The sequence below is a fragment of the Zea mays genome, chromosome 4, assembly GCF_902167145.1.
Source record: "Zea mays cultivar B73 chromosome 4, Zm-B73-REFERENCE-NAM-5.0, whole genome shotgun sequence".
Classification (NCBI taxonomy): Eukaryota; Viridiplantae; Streptophyta; class Magnoliopsida; order Poales; family Poaceae; genus Zea; species Zea mays.
This window is the reverse complement of record NC_050099.1, coordinates 65,128,879-65,149,397: the sequence shown is the minus strand read 5'-3', so window position 1 is coordinate 65,149,397 and position 20,519 is coordinate 65,128,879. Positions and strand designations below refer to the sequence as shown.

General features: G+C 40.5%; 3 long non-coding RNA genes across 3 annotated transcripts; 1 reads left to right on the top strand and 2 right to left on the bottom strand.

The window, feature by feature from the left end:
* Positions 1-2,840: 2,840 nt before the first annotated feature.
* Positions 2,841-3,338, top strand: LOC103632930 (uncharacterized). The gene is made up of 3 exons (XR_556225.2): positions 2,841-2,926; positions 3,015-3,140; positions 3,252-3,338. It is a non-coding gene; the product is annotated as an uncharacterized lncRNA (long non-coding RNA).
* Positions 3,339-12,051: 8,713 nt separating this feature from the next.
* On the bottom strand, positions 12,052-14,262 carry LOC118476912 (uncharacterized). Its single transcript, XR_004857752.1, has 3 exons — positions 13,843-14,262; positions 12,301-12,488; positions 12,052-12,214 (listed from the first exon to the last, which is right to left on the bottom strand). It is a non-coding gene; the product is annotated as an uncharacterized lncRNA (long non-coding RNA).
* Positions 14,263-14,360: 98 nt separating this feature from the next.
* LOC109945519 (uncharacterized) lies at positions 14,361-16,644 on the bottom strand. The gene is made up of 3 exons (XR_002268725.3): positions 16,519-16,644; positions 15,363-15,541; positions 14,361-15,196 (listed from the first exon to the last, which is right to left on the bottom strand). It is a non-coding gene; the product is annotated as an uncharacterized lncRNA (long non-coding RNA).
* Positions 16,645-20,519: the final 3,875 nt, after the last annotated feature.

Here is a 20,519-nt window from a genome sequence, read left to right as displayed (position 1 = left end):
TTAGCTTGGCTGATGGAAAAGCTCGACCACAATGACATGACAATTCGAGCTGGCCCAGGGAAGGAGCTGAAAATTACAAAGGATACGGTGCACCTTATTTTGGGGTTACCAAATGCTGGTGGAGGAACTGCATTGGGCATCGATGAAGCTGTTGCTGCCAACAATTTAAGAGCTGAACTTGGTTTATCGAAAGAAGATTTTGGGGTTGCAGCTCTTCAAGATCGTCTGAGGAAAGGGTCTGACGATGATTTAAGCATCAGATCCTTTTTCCTGATACTGTTCAATAGGTTGTTGTTCCCTACTGCCAGTTGGGGAATAACCAACCATGAGGTTCTTTTAACTGAGGAGATGGATCGTTTCGACCAGATGGACTGGTGCCAGCTTATTTTCAATGATTTATGCCAAGCTGCCAAGAAGTGGCATACTAGGAGCGTTACGAACGTTTCTACAACCATTTACGGATGTTCCATCGTCATTCTTGTAAGCATATCCTTTTTTTGTCTGTTATATGTAGCCATAATCTTGTATGCAAAATCCATATACACGTAGATGATGCTTTTGTTATGTCTCACAATGACTCATGTTATGATTTTTGCAGCTGTATTATTTGGATCATCTTCATGACTCAGCGGCACCTCAGAACAAACGTGGAACACCACGAATCAAATATTTTGATAGGAGTATTATTCAAGCACTGACAAGAGCTGACAAGGGCAAGATACGCAAAGGAGAAGAACCATTTGGACATTGTTCGGTATTTTTTTATGTGTCAATCATTTTTTTACATGCATATGATAACGTTCACATACCTTTATGCCAGTTTGTAAGCATATTTATGATGCTTTTTTGCATTGTCCATTAAACATATGAATCACATTTATCAATTTAATATGTGTGTATAAGTTTTACTCCATCTTTCACGCCTTTTTTTAGTTCCGAAGCTCCACAGAGACCTGCTACACAGTTGTACCACCCGTTGAAGCACAATTCAAGGCATGATTCTATTTATATATTTTTTTGTCATAGAATTTCAACATAATATTCAGTGATATGCTATATATTTACTTAATATTTTTCAATTTACAACAGCATAAGACCAGGACAAACACTTTTGATGTACCTCGTCCTGACCCATCTGGACAGCACACAATTCACATCGAACTCCCGCTCATCAGGGATTTTGATATCAAGCAAGCTGAATCAGCTTCCATCCTGCCACCGCCTGGGTTTCATAGAGAAGTTGTCACATTTTGATACGGAGGTTGGTAAGGCGTGTTCAGTTATTAAACAGACTCTTCAGCAGATTGTTGAGAAACAATACAATCTATCTGATGTTTTTGGCGAGTTAATTGATGAGGTCCTCCGTGCTGAGTCGGGGGACAATGAAGATGGTTATGATGTGCAGAAAACAAATTCAAAATCAGATGATATTCTTCCCCAGACAGCAGGTTAGTCAGTTTAATGTTTTTACGTCAATATAAAAAAGTTATGCAATCATTTGTCGATATCGTTTTGATGCCATTATTTTAAACAATGTTTTTTTGTTTACATGACACGTACAGAAGGATGTACGTGTCCGGCCCCCCCAACTGTACCCGATATGTCTACTCCATTTTCCCAGCAGGATACGCAGTTTAAAGACACACAGGTACATGAATTACTGTTAAGGAACAACATATTCGTGTACTATTAGAAAGTTGCCCCGATGAAGCTGATATTGATCCACTGGTTCATACAAATATAACGAAACAGAACAAAACACCTACAACCCCAGTGGTAATGTTTTTCTTATTAATTGTATTTTTCATTCTAGGGTTGTATTCATCGTTTTCTTTAAATAGCATATAACCATTACAATTTTTTCAGGGTAAACATGGTGACGGTGGCAAGAACATGCCGACCAACACAAACGTCACTCCTAAAGCAACACCACATATGGAACCTGACGCACCGATATTTGATGCGACTCCGCAAATCAAGGTATGAGTACATCCCCTCGTGGTTTTTCTATATTATTATTAGCAGTTTACTAAATTTCTAATCCATTTATATCATGATTGTTAGTCTACTGGCGGCGTCCAACAAGCGGCAGAAACAGACCTGCCCGACAGTGGTCCATGCTTTGATCAGACTCCATCTGAACATGTCAGCTCAGTAATTTTCATTTTCATTGTAGTTGTCAAAACTGTTCACAGATTTTGTACAGTCATGCTTCACAGTCTAACTAGTTTATGCATCATACAAATCAGTGTTATGCATATTTGCACATACATGTATGCTAAGTAGATGTGTATTCAGTTTTTACATAACTGTTAGCTGCTTATGATAAATTACACATACATTTATGCCAGTTTGCAAGCATATTTATGACTCTTGATTTGTATCAGTAATGTCAGCTCATTAATTTTATGCCAGTTTATGACACTTGATTCCACATACGTTTATTCCACTTTATGTCAGCTCAGTAATTTTCGTTTTCATTATAGTTGTCAAAACTGTTCACAGATTTTTATGTATATTTTCATATATATTTTTAGGTTTCTGTTGAACTGATCCAGCTACAAACACTCCACAGGTTGGTCAGGCTTCTCTTGATTCGGAGATGCAAACTGTGTTAGCTCTACACGAATATTTGTGTGGTCTGCAATCTGACACCAACAGGTATGAAGTACATACTAAATCAAAATCTGTTTATATGCTGGTAGTTTTACGCGACCTCTCTAATTGATATCAAAAATTCCCCAGGACCATAATAGATTATGGTGAATATTCAGCGACATGTTCTGATATATATGAATCTTTTGCCGATGGGAAGTGTCTCGACAATGTATTCATGCAATGTTTCATCCAATGTGTTTTTGATGATGCAAAAAATCAGCAGACTTCCATGAGTTCGAACAGTTTGATTCTTGATGTTAATGTTGGGGTAAATTATCGTAACATACATACACCATATTCATATACTAATTGGATGAACCCAAGTATACTCACTCCATTTATATCGTTTATTGCAGTCACTACTCAACTTTGAGGAACAGGAACGACACAGTCGCAACCCTCAACCTTTTGATGAATCTGTACTCCACACACTTCTAGACAATTCATTGCCTGAGACAGATGAATTGGACCAATGCAAAGCGGTAACAGTCGTATTTCATAATCCAAACATAATTTCTTTTAAATGGAACATATCACATTGTTATGATTTTGTAATTTACATTGTTCATTTTATGCTTTTTTAACATGGTCAGATCATGGTTCCCATGGTAAGCAGGGGGCATTGGACATTGTATGTTGTCAATAAGGTCAAGAAGTGCATTCATATTTTAGATTCCAACCCATATGGGGCAACACTTGGTGGTACTACATGGAAGGACTATCATTTTGCACATTTGGGCTCAGGTTGCAGAAAGTTACCATGGGCTAAGGTTATTATGAGTAGATTAAACAAAGCAATACAACATGTACGGCCCAGGACATGCTTTCCCAAATTTGGTAACTTCACAATTGACTTGTGCCCAAATTGTCCTAACATGGCAGCAGGATCCAATGACTGTGGGTTTTATGTTATGGGTTACATTCTCTTTTATCAATGCGACGAAGGATCTTTGCGGTCAGACATAGAAGCAGTACGTACAAATTTACCAGTTAATTCTATAGTTGGCACAAGGCAACATATGGAACAGAGGTATAACTAACTCAATGTTTTTGTATTTCAGGGCAACACTAGTGAGATATGGTCTCTTGCGCTGCATTATATCACATTCCACCCGAAGAACAAAGCATTATCGCTGCTCGAAGACATCCAAAGATTCAAGGTCTAATGGATGTAGTTTAGTTTGGACATGTAATAAATTTTGTATACAATGGTTCCCTAAACTTCAGATCAGTCATGTGTGTATAATATGGGCAAAGACCGTAGATGTTTCTTAGTTTATGTCAATGACAACTTTGGGGATCAGCTAACCTCTAAACTGGAATATTGTACCAAATGTGTTTGATAGTAATGTGTGTTTCTTGCATTTGATTCTGCCAGATTCCTGTACAATTTTGTGCTGTCAATAACCTCGAAGTATGCCTGTTTTGTCCGAAGTTTACGATATACTTATTGCGGGTCTTATGCATGTTTGCCCATACACTTATGATACAATAGTCATCATTCTATGCCCATACATTATTCTAGTTTTGTCTCAAGTGTATGATACAAATATCAGCGTTATATACTGGAAACAGGCTCATTTTTTGTACAGTCATGGTTCATAGTCTAACCATCTTATGCATTACACAACGCAGTGTTATGCATTTTTTCACATACATGTATGCTAAGTCTATGTACACTTAGTTTGCTACAGACCTATTAATAGCTTATGACAAATGACACATACGTTTATGCTAGTTTGCAAGTATATTTATGATACTTTCTGGACTTTGTGAAATAAACACAGGAATCACATTTACATCCAGATATATTTTTATCTTATGGTCTTCTACTCTCTACGAGATGAATCATCATCTCCGACATCCACCGTTTGTTTTTTCGACGTTGATGTCTCATTCCATTGTGGGGCTGCAGCTATGATTTTGTTCCTTGAACCAGGAGGCCGTCCTCGCTTACGTCCAGATAGGTTAGCCAATCGAACCCTATTATCCTCGACAGTTAAACACATACGGTTGTTGTGACCATCAGCTATGCCACATTTCTGGCACTTCCTGCTCATCTTCTTAGCTCCTTTCGCACCCAATTTAAAAACTTGTTGCTCACTACTTTTGATTGTTCTTCCCTTAGGCTTGGCCTTATCTGGTCTTGCTAAGTTTACACCTTCCATATGAAATTCCAGTTTCTACAAAACAAAGATATTAAGTCAGTTTTTATATTCACGTATTTCATCATATATTGTAGCAATGTTATTACCTTTCTAGCTTCCACATCCGTAGAACTACTATCAACCAGCCGAATGTCAGTGTTATGTTCCAATGTTAATACCGGCATATTACATTGATCATCCTTAGTATTGCATTCATTTGTATTAGACCCCATTAAAATTTCCTGTGAAATAAAGCAAAGTCCAGTGAAGACACAAATGTTATAGAGCAGCATATGTAATACATTATAAAGATTTGTTCCATACCTCGTTCCCATCATCTAATTTGCGTAAGTTGTCTATAGCCATTTCGTCTGTTTCATACGCTTCGACCTATATCATCATTACAATCATGGATCATTATCGACAAGTAATTATGCAAAATTCATAACAACGCGATGTGCGTACCTGGATGTCATTGCAAGAACTTGTGCCACAACTCTCACCAGTACCTATATCAGGCTCCACACGCATCAATAACCCTAATAATTCGTCCATCATCTCTAGGGCTTTATCATTCCCAGCTTTAGACAGACTCGCATGGTGTACTACTTTCATTGCTTTTTTAAGCAACATCTTCTGTCTATATGATCTAGTTTCTCCATCTTTTCCTTTCAAATTTCTATCGTCTCTTGAAAAAGCCACATCTTGATGCGCGGAGTATGTGTATCGTTGCAAAATATACTCACTCAGGATCCTTTCAATTTGTAGATGCATGAAAGCGCGTACAAGATGAACACAAAATAGACCTATAATTGATTAAACATACATTATGTCATATATTAATTGCAAACAGCTATGTATTCGTAATAATTTAGAATTTTATATAGAAATAATCGTTTAGTATAACATACATGTATGCTCCCAATGCTTGCACTCACATGAATACTTTCCGGCATCCACATCAGCCCTTATTTTGAATTGGTGTTGACCCCAAACAATTTTATTTGATCTTGTAGTATGTTTCACCACCCAATCATGTTCATCACCCTCTGTATCACGGTCTATTCGGTATGCAGTTGCATATTTTACTGTCTCCTGGAACCTTGTCATCACAGCTCTAGTGTATGCCCTTGCAACTCTTATTTCAAACATATATAATGTAGTTGTATCCTTTTGACCCTACAAATTACACAATATAGTATTAATACCGTTTTGTTTTTAATAGCATAAAACATATGTTTTTCACTTACCATGCATCCTAGTGCCTCTTTGGCCTCTTTCATCTTCCTACTATGCAGGAGCTTCATCATTTGCTTTGCAAATTGATGAAGCGGTGTGTTTGCATCCACGTGGGCACTCTTCACCAACTTGTTCATGCTCTCGCTTCGTTGTGTAGAGACCATAAGACCACAATAGTCTCCTTTGAAAAATGCAGGTACCCAATCTTTGTGTATTTCATATAATTTGGCAAGGGTGTTGTTCTCGTGTAGCTAGAAATCATTTACCATCATTTGCCAGGCAGCCTTGAACTCCATTTCATTCAACAGATGATGTATTATAGATTGGAACCTTGTTTTGAAATCCATCTCCTCAAATCTTGCATACAATTCATTCAAGTGGGGCATATACCTGTTTTGCACATGCCACAAACACAATCGATGAATTGTGTTTGGGAATACTCTGCCTAGTGCGATTGGCATAGCAGGGTCTTGATCTGAAATAGATAAATTTACATAACATTATGCAAGCCAATATGATATCATATAGTACGTGCCATAATTAATATGAGCCATCTATTGCAACATACCTGTCAACATCACTCGTGGTCCGTCACATCCCATGCATGTTTTGAACGTATTGAAGACCCACTCGAATGTATCAACTGTCTCGTCTCCTAGTAAAGCAAACCCAAATATTGTGCATTGTAGGTGGTGGTTCAAGCCAACAAACATGCCTAATGGCTTATCGTACATATTAGTCTTATGTGTAGTATCAAATGTAACTGCATCACCAAAATCAATGTACTCAGCTTGCTGGCTAGCATGGGACCAAAATATGCTTAAAATTTTCCCTTCTTTGTCCAGTTGAAAGTCTGAAAAAAATTTGTGGATTATCTTTCTTGCATAATGAAAAAAAAGATAACAGCTTCGACACATCATTTGCATTTCTTTCCCTTTGCCATGCTTTTTTCCTGTCAAAAAATGTAATGATTATGCACTATATCTAACTCAACACATTACGATTGTTTCTGTAATATAAAATACAATTATTGTCAATGCATAATACACTTACAGGTTACTCATGTCCTGCATGGTTATTGGAACGTTTTCTGGGCCACCATGCATTTCTGTAACAAAATCCATAATGCAATGTTGTGGAATCCTGCTTTCTTGCATCGCACTAAGGAACTCCATATATTCACGATCATGTGTTTTGTTGCATTGTAATTGCCCTTTTTCTGTATCTTTCTTCAAAAATTCATGATTATGCTCATAGTTTACCAGATCAATCCGAATGGAAATAACATTCTCTTTAGCATCATCGTAGATTTTTTTAAGTTTCATCCCAGCTTTGCATTGTGTTCGTTTCGAACATGTGTTACGTATCCTTGGATTTCCAGCTACCCTTTCAGCATTCTTTCCTTCCATTGAACAATTCAACCATTTACAATTCTTCCGCTCCCTATATTTCTTCAACGGAAATCCAACCTCGTATGCATATTCACTATAAAAATTATACACCTCGTCCACGTTACTAAATGTCATAACGACTTTAGGTATCAATCTTATATCAATATTGTCCGGCTGCGCACAGAAATTTAACATTTACTATTCAATAGCGTCTAAATTTTACATGGTATATGTACAACATTACAAAGAAGTATGTAAGAAAATAAGAGTATCATATTTGGGAGAACTTACATGGCTCTGAAGAATATGAGGTGTGTCCTGTTCATGCGGGCCAATATGTCTCATGGGGATGTGCTTCTCTGTGCCGACCACATCTGCCGTTTTTGTGTGCTCATCGATATGTCCAGGTGCCCTCAATGCTGCCGGGGGAGTAACGGAGACACCCTCTGTGTATGGGGCAATCGCAGACGCTACAGGATGCATGTCCATTGAAATAGACGTACCTGCTGGCGTATGCACAGATGTTACAGGTGGCATGTCATCGCCAGCTCCGGTGCTGGACATTTTCTCGCCGCCGGCCATACCTCTCACTTCCGCCGCCGCTAACCGCCGCCAATACCTCAGATAAAGACGTGGACGAGCGAACGTGGACGAGCGGCTGTAACCTTGTATTTGTTTCCTCCCGTAACTGCGCCTTTATTTACGCGCATGAAGAGCACGTCTTTCCTTATCTCAAACCGGTTGGAGATTTTAAATGTTGCATGGTTTACGCTATCATGTCTCACAGCGTTATGCAATCGTAAACCGGCATGCACATGCAAATATTCGTTCTCGTGATTCGTGGCAGAAACTTTTCCATTTATGCATGAGTTACGAACATTTCCACATACCTTATGTGTGCGTATATCGGTTGCAGCGTCTCAGCCGGGATACGTTGCTATCCTATGCATGGCTGACGCAAGCTGGCGTCCAGTGGGCCGACCGCGACCCGATCGGCCTCCTGGCTGGGGCTTCGTCCACTAACGGAAGCCCAGGGCTTCCATTATCTCTTCCCTATATATATAATATATATATATATACACTAGTTAAATGCATGTGCGTTGCCACGGTTTCTATTTATACTCATCTTGTTGTCTAGGTGTGTGCGAATATGGATTTGGAACCAATAATAATGTTTGAATCCTTCGTTTGTGCATAATTTGTTTTTTTACCATTTAAATGTGAGGAGCTGGTTGACGCACGACGCCCGTGAAAACGGTGGAAACTGGATGTCTCTTGTACATGAATCACCAACAAGCTACGGAATGCAGGAAACACAACAAAATTTTGATCATGCAAAGTCATCATAGAGATAATGCAGGCAAGCATCAATATTTCTAAAACAAATCAATTTTGCCATTAGATAGATAATGCAGGCAAGCATCAATATTTCTAAAACAAATCAATTTTGCCATTAGATAGAAGGATTGAGATGAAAGAACCATCAAATTCTAGAGTTTTTTTGTTCACTTGCAAATCCAATCCATGGTGTCTCACATATATGATGACTTTGGAATGCTCACAGCTAACCAGGCCACGTACATTTTTGTATCTTCCCTACTCATGCCACCTGATGTTTTTGCTGATGTTTTTTGGGGCAGCCAAATTAGTCGTGGGTTGCTACTATTGCTGAATATGGCTGACAACATCCTGAACAATGTTGATTGAGGTTTGGCACCACTGGATCTAGAAGTTGGGCCACATGCTTCTTTGCAGTTCACACCATCGTCATCCCACCATGAATTTGTTAATAGTTGACAGAGGGTGTTGTTGTGTTAGACCTTAGTGTGCCAATAAAATTTTTAAAATAAACAATAGTGGGCCAGGGATCTAGGAATATCAGAAGAGCCTTCTTACAAATTTGGTAGGCATGATAGAACCTCCTCACACACCGTTGATGTTTGCTTGCAGCGGCATAGAAGCGATCATTGTTACGCATAGCAATCTACGACCACATAAACAATAAGGACTAAATACCATGAACGCCTTGCTTGACACCCCCTTGATGGCATTAGACCATTGCTGGCTGTTGCAGTCACCAAAACTGCCAGTAGCCTACATTGCTGAAAAACATAAAATTTCAATAGATACAAATAAATCATATGAATAAGTGTATTAGTACTATGGTAAGAAAAAAGTAAACTTCTCCTTTAGTAGTTGTAATCAATAAGATATCTCATGCACATTCAAATTTTCTCCTCTCAGTTAATTCCAGCCTGCAAGGTTGGAGTATAGCCAATCATTCACTATGATGTCAAACACAATGTTTAGCTTATAAAACATTAACAATCACACATCTGGAGAATATGGTGATGTAAACAAAAAGAAAGAGATATTCCATTTTATGCTATTATCAACATTAGGACACGTATCACGGACAGAAACAAAAACTCACAATTTAACTCATGAAATAGACTGCATAAGTTCAGCAAATAGTTTTTTTAAGGACAAGTATTCGTTTTAGTTCAAAATTCAATGAATGCAAGACACCACTTCTCTCAGGTGTGTAGCTCTACTAAACATTACAGTCAGTAACCAAGTATCTCCTTAGCTATTTATTTAATAATAAATCTGGCTTAAAGAATATCAGGTGTTGAGTAGATATTACGACAAATCGATCAATGCCTCATGTACCTTATATATGCATTCTTTTTTATAATATATCTTTCTTAAACCTCCTATGAAGAGATTGGCTGACTTACTAACTTTATACAAAGGCTGCAACAGCCTTAGAGAAGGCCATCAGCCAGGATCATCGTCAAGTTATTAGGTGAGCAAGTGAGCCTCAGCAAAGAGAGTTTCTTAGGCGAGCTTGGCTTGCTGCTGGGACCAGAAGACCTAGGTCGCCAGGACCCAATCGAGCAGCTCCTAAAGCACCGGCTCGCCAAGTCGCTGTTGCAGCGAGATGCTCGCTCTGTGTACCGGATCGGGTTAATTAACGTGCAAGAATGTGTCTCCTTTGTTTTTGGTGAACCATTCTAGTACTAAAACCCACAAGTGCCAAACTATTGGTTAAATTGGCCAAGTAATCTAACCCCGCTAAAGATTTTGCATAAAGCATAAGTATACAATCCCGTGCAAAAAACTCCTTCCACAACAATTAAAAAGGTTCGGCAAAAGAAGGAAATCAAGAGGACCAATCAATAAGACAACAAGGAAACTAATTATCAGCTTTGACGAGTACATGCAAAGACATATTTTTGCTTTAGTGAGAATACAGAAGCCAAGGAATTATGTTAGGTCGAATGGGGGGGATAAGAAACTATACCTTCTTGTTCCATGCTTTTCGATTGTGAGCACAGGTGCTTCGACTTCAGCAACATAGAATGGGCGTTAGATCCTGTGTTGCCCCTGCTCTGGTGAACATTTAGACTTATTTGCTAGAACTACAGGTTCTTCTTTGGGGTCTGCAGCTGGAACCAGAAAAAAGGCTCATGAGTTTGTGGATACTTTATTAGGCAATGATACACCAAAGTAGTGTACAAAATCATGATCACTGCCCTGATAGTTCATTGCTAATGTGATATGTCAACTTCACCATGCTTAGAAGACGAGTCAGCAGCAATCCTATATCCATTGATTCTACTTCATCGATTTTTTCTTCATTAGTAAATAAGTCAGGACTGTCTTCCTGCAAGGAAAAGGTTTGTTTGGTCAATGAAATAACCAACATGCAAATTAACTGGAACCTTGAAATTGTTAAAGTTTTCCAACTATTATTACAGGCTATAACAAAAGAAATAACAAAACAGGAAGCAAGACATCTATTAGTCAAACAACATGTCATATCTAGAAAACCAAGAGTACATTACTTTGCTTTTATAATGCATTTGAGCATTTCTACATAAAAACAAAAGCGATGGTCATTCTGTCTAACAAACTTATCACTACGCCTCATATTATAAATTTCTAAATTTACTGGTAAGCAGCTATGATTATTAGTATTTAGTAGTGTGATGGCTGGTTTTTTTCAAAGCATAAAAAACTGCAGTGCTAGCATTCTAGGGCAAAGGGAAGCACTAATTGTTTCCTCTGTACCTAACATGGTGAAAGATGCCTATACCTAACATGGTGAAAGATTCCTATTGGTACCATTTAGTAGCTCCATAATGCATTAATTAATTTGATGTGATAAGAAGAAAGTAGAAGTCACTCTGCATGACATGAGATTTGAACACTGAGTATAAGGAGCTAGAAACGTCGAACCATTTTTAAGCTAAGTTGCATGGCATGAACAAATGTTAAAGCCATTGATTTAAATACTCGGACTGATAGTAAAATATTTACTACCACCACCAAGGCCATACACTAACCCGATACACGTCCATTGGTAGATATGTAGGCCAATAGCTGTAAAGCAAATATATTTTATCAGAACTACACAAACATGACCAACAACATCAAAAAGCCAGCTTGTCATGCTAGGACTCTAGAGCACATGAATGAGATCAAGTCTCCAAAGCTATGAACATGTTGTAACAAGAGCTAGTATCAAAGCAATGTTGCAAAAAAAATATTTACCCTATTGTAAGCACATGGCCACTTATTTCAATGCTGGAGGGAAGCCTTGTCCTAGCTCGAGATGATTGCCTAAATGAATCATTTATTTCTTTGGACAACTCAATGTCCTACAAAACGAGATAAATGTAGTGTTCACCTTCTTTGTCGTTGCGTTCGTCGCCACGATGTCGACGTCAAGCTCCAGTCCCACTATTGTCCCCAAATCAATACCATACATACCTAGTATATTACTATTTATCAGTCAACATTTAGAAAATTAGGGAGCTCATCATTCAAAATTGTAAACGATTGGTAAAATGTATTACTATTTAGTAGTAGTCTGGACCGCTACACCTAAAGGTTGTGCTCTGCAGGAATGGAGAGTAGTAGGTGGAACAATTGCACCTGGTGGTTGTGCTCCCGCGTCGTCACCGTATCGCCCACCTTTCTTTGTCGCTGCGACCTGGAGATGCAAGTCAAACTTTGGCAACCTTTGTCTTGGCACAAAGCAGGTCTAGCAAAACAATATACAAGTCAGTATTAGTTAGCAAGAACATGCATTAAAAAATAAAACAAAACAACAAGTGAAGCATATTCTCCTCTAATACAATGAGGTGTGGTTCTCCTGCTTGTTCTAGGAAAATAAGCAAAGAAAATTACAGATGAGCTTATACTGAATGATCAGCTCTGGCAATACACAATATTGCAGAAAATAGTTGGTTAACAGTTGTACAAATGTGTAGACCTTTTTGTTTAAGTAGGTATATGCTTGGCAAATATCCTAAAATGTTCCACATGATCAAATTCCAAATTCAATGACCAAATGGTTACTTACAATGACTGTATATATATTTTTGCTCAGAAATAAGTCTATCCTAGCCTTTGGAAAGCTACGCAGTGATTCAATACACTCCTAGAAAAACTAACTTTAATCTCAATTGCTCTCATTTAATACAGTGTATGATAATTGTTTGCCTTTCAGTCTGATCATTCCTTGATGACCGCCGAGAATACAACTTTAAAAAATATATCAAGGATTAATTAATTATTTAAAAGCTCAATCATTAACCAATTAGTGATCTAGGACAAATTCCAATCTATATGCTTGTGAAGTTAACCAGGTTATATATCGGAGTTCATTGAGATGAAAACACATATAAATATTTACTGACACCTTCGCGCACCAAATTTAACTCGACCAACAAACAATAGATATGCCTAGAAGTAACATCAACAAAGTAAATGTATAGAATATCAGTAAGCTTATCACCGTAGAAGAACTGAGCCCTGAACTATCAAGACCTTTCACACAAGAAATATATCCTATGATACCCTACAAGAAATCATTTGCTAGAAATATATCCTATGATCAAATCGAAGTACGCAGCAGCAACACAAATACTACAAACTAAAGTGAATCAATGCAACCATTGTTTCATCATCCTAGAAAGTTCATAATTCTGTCAATACATCTTGTCTAGCAAGAGACACCAAACACACAAAATCAATGACGACGAAAACTCAAATTAGACATAATCGATACACAGTCAGTCGATTCCTCTTAGTTTGTCTACATCAGTTGACAACCATGATAGATAGTTATTAGTTACTCCTAGTTAGTTATCCCCACATAAATAAATAGAAGTTAGGGAGTTCATAGGAGGGCAACAGGAGCGAGCTTCCCTGAGTGTATGCATCCATCATCTTAACACAGCGAAAGGGTGGCTATGTCTTGGGTCGTGGCCCCATCCATACAGAAACAACAAATCACTTGTTCACGCTGAGAAGGTCGATCGAGGGGAGAGAAAGAAGGGGAGGAGTGCCATGTCAAGGAACCCCTGGTGGAGCTCCAGGAAGCTGTGTTCTACCTCGTGCGTCGCGACATGGCGGTCCTGGATCACGTGCGCCGCGGCGAGAACGACGCCCAGCTCCACCACCCGCAGTGGCCATCGTACAACGTCACTCCCTTAGGAGATGACTGGATTTCGTCGCCTGTCATGCCGTCCTACCATTAAAACGAACACATCGTCAAATCTCTATGTCCTTCCTCGATAATAGATCTAGGTGGAGGACTTGCATCTGCCATTAGCGGATTCTCCGTGCAGGTAGACGAACGTGGCATGCCTGGATCCAGTGTCTATCACAGCCGCGGTGCGCGCGGAGGGTGTCTGCTAGGCACAACGACTTGCCCTTCTCATTGGCGCCTGGATCGGTGCCAACACTTACCTTCTTCCCAAACTCAACTTCACTAACATCAGCATCGATCGATAGAATCTAACATGGACAATAACAATGAGGTGAGATTATATCCTACTAAAATTAACAATTAGAGAAACATATAGTAGTGCCTTTAAGATCTCACCTCATCCATCAGATACCTCTCAAACTTAATAGTGGATTTTGGTAGCAATACACTGACAAATTTCTTTATGAATACAACAATTTTGTCATAACAATAAAGTATATAAAACTATCAACTTCTAAAAACTTCAGCAGATACATGTGCACTCCTTTAATACAATTTCACACGATTATACATCGATTCTGGTATAGAAAAAGTTGACAATCAAACATTGAGAAAAAGTTGACGATCAAACAAAACTTAAATAGCAAGTAAACATTGATAACCAAACAGAGTAAATATTACAAATCTGTTGGTCAAGATGTTCTATTACCCTTCAGTAACCTTGGCTACCAGGGAATCCAAAGACCATTTATAAACTGCAAGCTGAAAATGAATATGAAATAACCTTCAAATAAAAATGTTTAGGTGCAGTCATACAGAGAGTTTGCTAGAACTATAACTCGATGTCTCACTATGAATTGAAGGTGCAAAAGAAATTTGAAAACTAAATTAAAGCACTGAACGTAGGTTTACTATGTATCTAGAGATAGTGTAATATAGATGCATAGCAAAAGCTATATCCCTGAACAAGCCAAATCAACTTACAGTTAAGAACAGAGGTAAAAGCTTGGATAAATTCTGAAATTGACCATTAACAAATAGAAATGACTTGACAAAATTTTAAATTTCAAGGAGCTCTAATTAATGCATAATTGTTTGTCTAAATGCAATGGCATGTCGAAACTTAATAAAAGCATTAGGAACTGCAATTGTCATACCTCGCTCAAGCAGGATGTCAATGATTAGAGAGAGAGTTGTCGGAGAGTAAAAAGGTGCACACCCCTCCTCGCCCTTCGTGTTCAGCAAGCTTGAGAGCCCTAAAAAAAGTTATCAAAGCCAACATGACATTATTGTCGCGAAACACAGCTCATCAGGTGACACTAATCAGATCACCGTATATGGTACACATAAGTTACTAAAATTCAAAAAACAATAGTAGTGTCAATAACGATAAAGTTATTTAATGAGTCTAAATATCATTACCTGATTCCCGACCTAAGTTGCTTTGAGTCAGGTAGTAATCTATAGTCTCATGGTATTACACTGAAATTTACCCATCTGCCCAGTTACACTGAAATTTACATTGACGAGTTTCCGATAGCAATAAGCATGTAAGCTGAAGCTTCTGAGTTCTGACATCATCCTCAATCTACAATTGCACCCTGAAAACGTGAAACGTTAGTAAAGGGACCTCATACTCGACTTTAATGTGCTAAAAGGCACCATCACCAGACAGGGTAAAAGTGAATTCCATTAACTGCACATAAGTTACAGCAAAGAACAATCATATGACTATTTATAAGGAATTCAGGCATTGCAACAGCATATGAAGCCGAAAACTAATGAATAAAGCAGCTAGCCAGTGATTTAAGATAATGCAAAGTTTATTCCAAGGCTCTAGGCCAGACTGCTTGTCTTCCTTTTATATTTAAGGTTACAAAAATTATCTATAGCTGGATAGTTAATCTAGCCCTAGACGATGGGAATCTAAAGTCCATGTGCCAGCAAGAAGTCAGTCCGATTCCAGCCAGCAAGAAAGAAATCATCAACTGGATTGTCAACACATGAGTATCAAAATAATAAAAACATTACACATCAGTAGCAAGGAAATGTAGTTAAAAATAGCAACAAATTTCAATCCCTAAAACTGAAATTTGTTTTTGTTTTCTATCATAATGCAGTCAAAAGTCTAATCCAAAACATCACAAGACAGTAAGCTTTATACCGATCCATATGGTCATGGTAGCTTTCCATATACACAATCAAGTACTTATAATGTATGGTGGACACGAAGGAAATGCTAACCAGAATCAGCTCGATTATAACTGGGTCACTGAACGGGCATCAATTGAACACTACCAAAAATTGTCAACATTCATCTGAGCCCCAGACAGGTAGCTGAATTACACGACAGATAACCCTGAATCGCACACAATACTCGAAAAGTCAAGCATAGGAATCGCCCAATCCCAAAACTACATCTCCATCGCAGGGGAGCGCTATCCCAAAAATCACCACGCAACACAATTTGAAGCCTCCCAGCTCGTAGAAACCAAACTAATCAGGTCGAACTGAGGCGGGGCGGGAGGGACGAGAGCCGGGTCAGAGGGACGAGGAGGTTAGGGTTTTGAGCGCGTACCACCAGGAGTATGCGGTGCGTCCGTCGACCCTGAGCGCGAGGAGGAGAATGAAGCAGAAGAGCGCGGCGTGCGCCGCGGCCGCCTGGGCCGTCTTCCCCATCCCTGCCCACGTGTGCCCACCCCCCCCCCCCTCACCGCTGCATCCCTCCTGCTCCCTAGGCACCCGACGGGAAAATCAAATCTCCCCTTCTCCGCCGGCTCCGCTTCCTTGGACTCGATGCTCGGTGATGGGCTCGAAAACTCGGAGAAATGGGGGATGAAAAGGAACACGGGTACCAGGGTTTCTCTCTCTAGTCTAGCGATGGAGCCGTGGAGAGAGTGGACGGCTGCCGAAGAGGATGGATCGAATCGGTCGCAATGCGTTCCACCGAGCCGAGAGTCTAAGACACCAAGAGTGAAGGAAACTGAAGAAGGCAGTATGGTGGACACCAAGAGTGAAGGAAACTGAAGAAGGCAGTATGGGGGGCCTAGCCTGAGGGAGATTTTGGCGAACAGCTCGTCGGTCTTGTCGTCTGCGGCGAGGCTGATGTCGGTGATGGTGACAGGTGCTAGAGCACTGCTCGCCCTAGCCAACGAGAAAGTAGTAGACCTCGATGCCGATGGTGGGGAGGCAAGAGAACGGGACGGCGAGGGAAGATCTTCTCGGCCACTCCCCACGAGCATTGTGGGCTTCCCTAGGACGGCGCCCACGGCGAGAAAGTCGGGGGAGGTCATCGACGCCGCCATGGCTGCGGCTGCGATGGGGGTGGTGAGGCGCAAGCGCTCGGCGTGGGCATGGGATGTGCGCAGAGCGAGAGGCAGAGGGAGGAGAACGTGGGGACGATGGTGGAGATGACGGAAGCAGTTGCCAGGGAGAAGAGGGAGAAGATGTGAACGCACAAATGGATCTGGTGGTTGTGCGGAGGGACGCGGCTGATGGCTGGCGCGACATCCAACGGTGTGAGCGAAAGTTGTTCGCAGGGGAGAGGGCGCGGAGGCTCTGCGGTGATTGGCTGATTGCGGAGGGCGGCATCCGACGGAAGGTGTTGCTAATAGAACGGACCGACGGTGCAGATCGATAGATGGCAGAACGGTAGGCTACCCTTGCTATCTTAATAAGTAGTAGATATATATATATATAGTCCTAAGCTTCCAATAGTTAAAGAAAGCCTAGGCCAACTACCCCTGCAAACTGGTTCAACCCAGCGCGCCCAACCAGGCTATCGGGTGTGCCACCTGCCCCACGTCTGTTAGCGTAAAAAAAGGAATGCAAGCATAAGTCAAACACGATTCAATGCATGCGCGTAAATTTAGAAAAGATATGTGTGATGGTTTCTATTTTTAAATGTTTAATTTCCTCCATAAATTTAGGATCGCTGCAACAGCCATGCAGCTAGACGCGTAAGGACCATTTTATGATATATACTGAGACTAAATATGCTACACTGTGTAGATAATTATGCAATTCGGTATACTGCGTAAAAATCTGTTATCAGATGCATGCACACGAATTTATGATGGAAAAAATGTGCAATGAAAGGAAATGAATTGCATGCATAGAAACAAAAAATTGTATTTAATGTTTAATTTGCTTCATAAATATAGAATCCCTCCAACAAACATGCAGCTAAACACATTAGAACTAGTTTATGATATATACTTATACTAATTATACTACACGGTATAGGTATTTATGCAATTCGGTACACTGCGTAAAAAAATCTAGCATGTTGCTCACTGGTGGACGCATCTCCAGGTTGGAGCGTAAAAACCTTAAGTTTTGAATATAAAATCTCTCAATTATAAGCATAAATACTTAGCCAATGTAAGAGGTTGATAGCTCTGGTTGGTTGTTATTACGATCCTATTTTTATGGCAGATCCGAAAAACATGGCAGCCGCATGCATGAGGTTTCTATTTTTATACAAATTCAAAATTTATGGCAAAATGCATGCATGAGTCAACATGTTCCTTGCATGCGCGTAAATTTAGGAAAGATATGTGTGGCAGTTTCTATTTTAAATGCTTTATTTCCTCCATAAATTTAGGATTGCTGCAACAGCCATGCAGCTAGACTCGTAATGATCATTTTATGATATATTGATACAAAATATGCTACAGTGTGTAGATAATTATGCAATTGGGTATACTGCGTAAAAATCTATTACCAGCTGCATGCACACGAATTTATGATGGAAAAGAATATGCAATGAAAGGAAATGAATTGCATGCATAGAAACAAAAAATTGCATTTAATGTTTTATTTCCTTCATAAATATAGGATCCCTCCAACACCCATGCAGCTAAACGCATTAGAACTAGTTTATGATATATACTGATACAAATTATACTACACGGTGTAGGTATTTACGCAATCCGTTACAGTGCGTAAAAAATCTGGCATGTTGTTCACTGGTGGACGCATCTCCGGTGGAGCGTAAAAACCTTAATTTTTTAGCATAAAATCTCTCAATTATAAGCGTAAATACTGAGTCAATGTGAGAGGTTGATAGCTCTAGTAGGTTGTTATTACGATCCTATTTTTATGACAGATTCGAAAAACATGGCAGCCGCATGCATGCAGTTTCTATTTTTATATTGATCCAAAAATTATGGTAAAATCGTTGGAGTTTCCATTGCATGCGCGCAAATTACGAACAACATAAATCAAGGAATTGCCTTTCCAATATGCATGCAATAAACTGATATACAAACTCCGTGTTCAAGCATAAAATCGTACAGTTTTTAGCGTAAATAATACATGTGGTAGGCATAAAACACAATAATCGAAAAGAAAACACGAATCGAAGGAGGTAGTGGCCGGAGGACGTCGTCGATGACACAAGCACAAATGTATGTCGTCACTCGGGCCGTCGAAACTGCACTGGATCGGAGGATGTCACGCGCGATCATCGTTGCACGCATCTCGCGCCTTCCATGACGCCGCTCGCTCGAACCTCGCGCCTCATGCGTCACCGTCGCTACTCGCACGTCGACGGGCGCCGCTTGCTCGCCGGCCTTGGAAGTGCCGCCTCCTCGGGGCCTCGGGGACGCCGCCGCTTGCCCACACAAGGGCCCCGCTGTCGCTCGGCCTCTGGATCAGGGAGCCGCCTACTGACCTGGGAACCACCGCATCTACTCCGGATCGAGGAACCTCCGCCACCGCGCGTCGAGGTCATGGAGCTGCGGCCACCGACTAGGGGTCCACCGCTGCGCACGCTCTGGGCAACCGACGTCGTCGCACGCGGCGTCGCTAATGAATCGGGGTGGAGCGTAAAAAACTGAACCCTAGCACTCTGGATCCTGTTTTATAGACGTTCGGATCTGGTTCGGCTCGACCGAATTACACCGTTCGACCTAGGCTTCCTCTAGTTATTGGAAGCCCATGGCCCTTAATATATAAACTATATATATATCTACTACTTATTAAGGCTGTAAGGGTAGCCTGCCGTTCTGCCTTCGTTCAATCTGGATCGTCCATCGCTGTTGTTCAATCTGGATCATCCATCGCCACACTAACCTGCTAGCCGCGCCCTCCTCACACTGCCTCATCCGCCCGCGCAAAAATTCAACACATGTTGACAATACCACGAGCTGATTACACAAGCTAACTGCTTCCTCTGTAGCAGGAAGGTTTATAAGTTGCTACCTCAACCTTTGGCTGGCCGATATGGTACAATATATTTGCGCCGCGGTAACCTGCGTGTGTTGTGTTATTTAGTTAACGTATGAGGCCCATCTATCAATTAAATTGTATAAGGTCCATCTAAGAAAAACCCTAGAGACGTTATCCCGCAGGCAGTCGCGCTCGCGCGGCGGCTCTCATCCCGCAGGCAGTCACGCGACGGCTCTCATCCCCGCCGGCGAGCCTCCATTTCCCTCTGTCGGTAAGCTTCCACTGCCCCATCGGCTGCTGTCCTCCAACCTCACGCGCCTTGCCTCCACCTCGGCCTCGCCCCCACCCGACGTTGACTCTGGCCCCGATGACACTGGAACCGCTGCCGACCTCAACCTCGCGTGC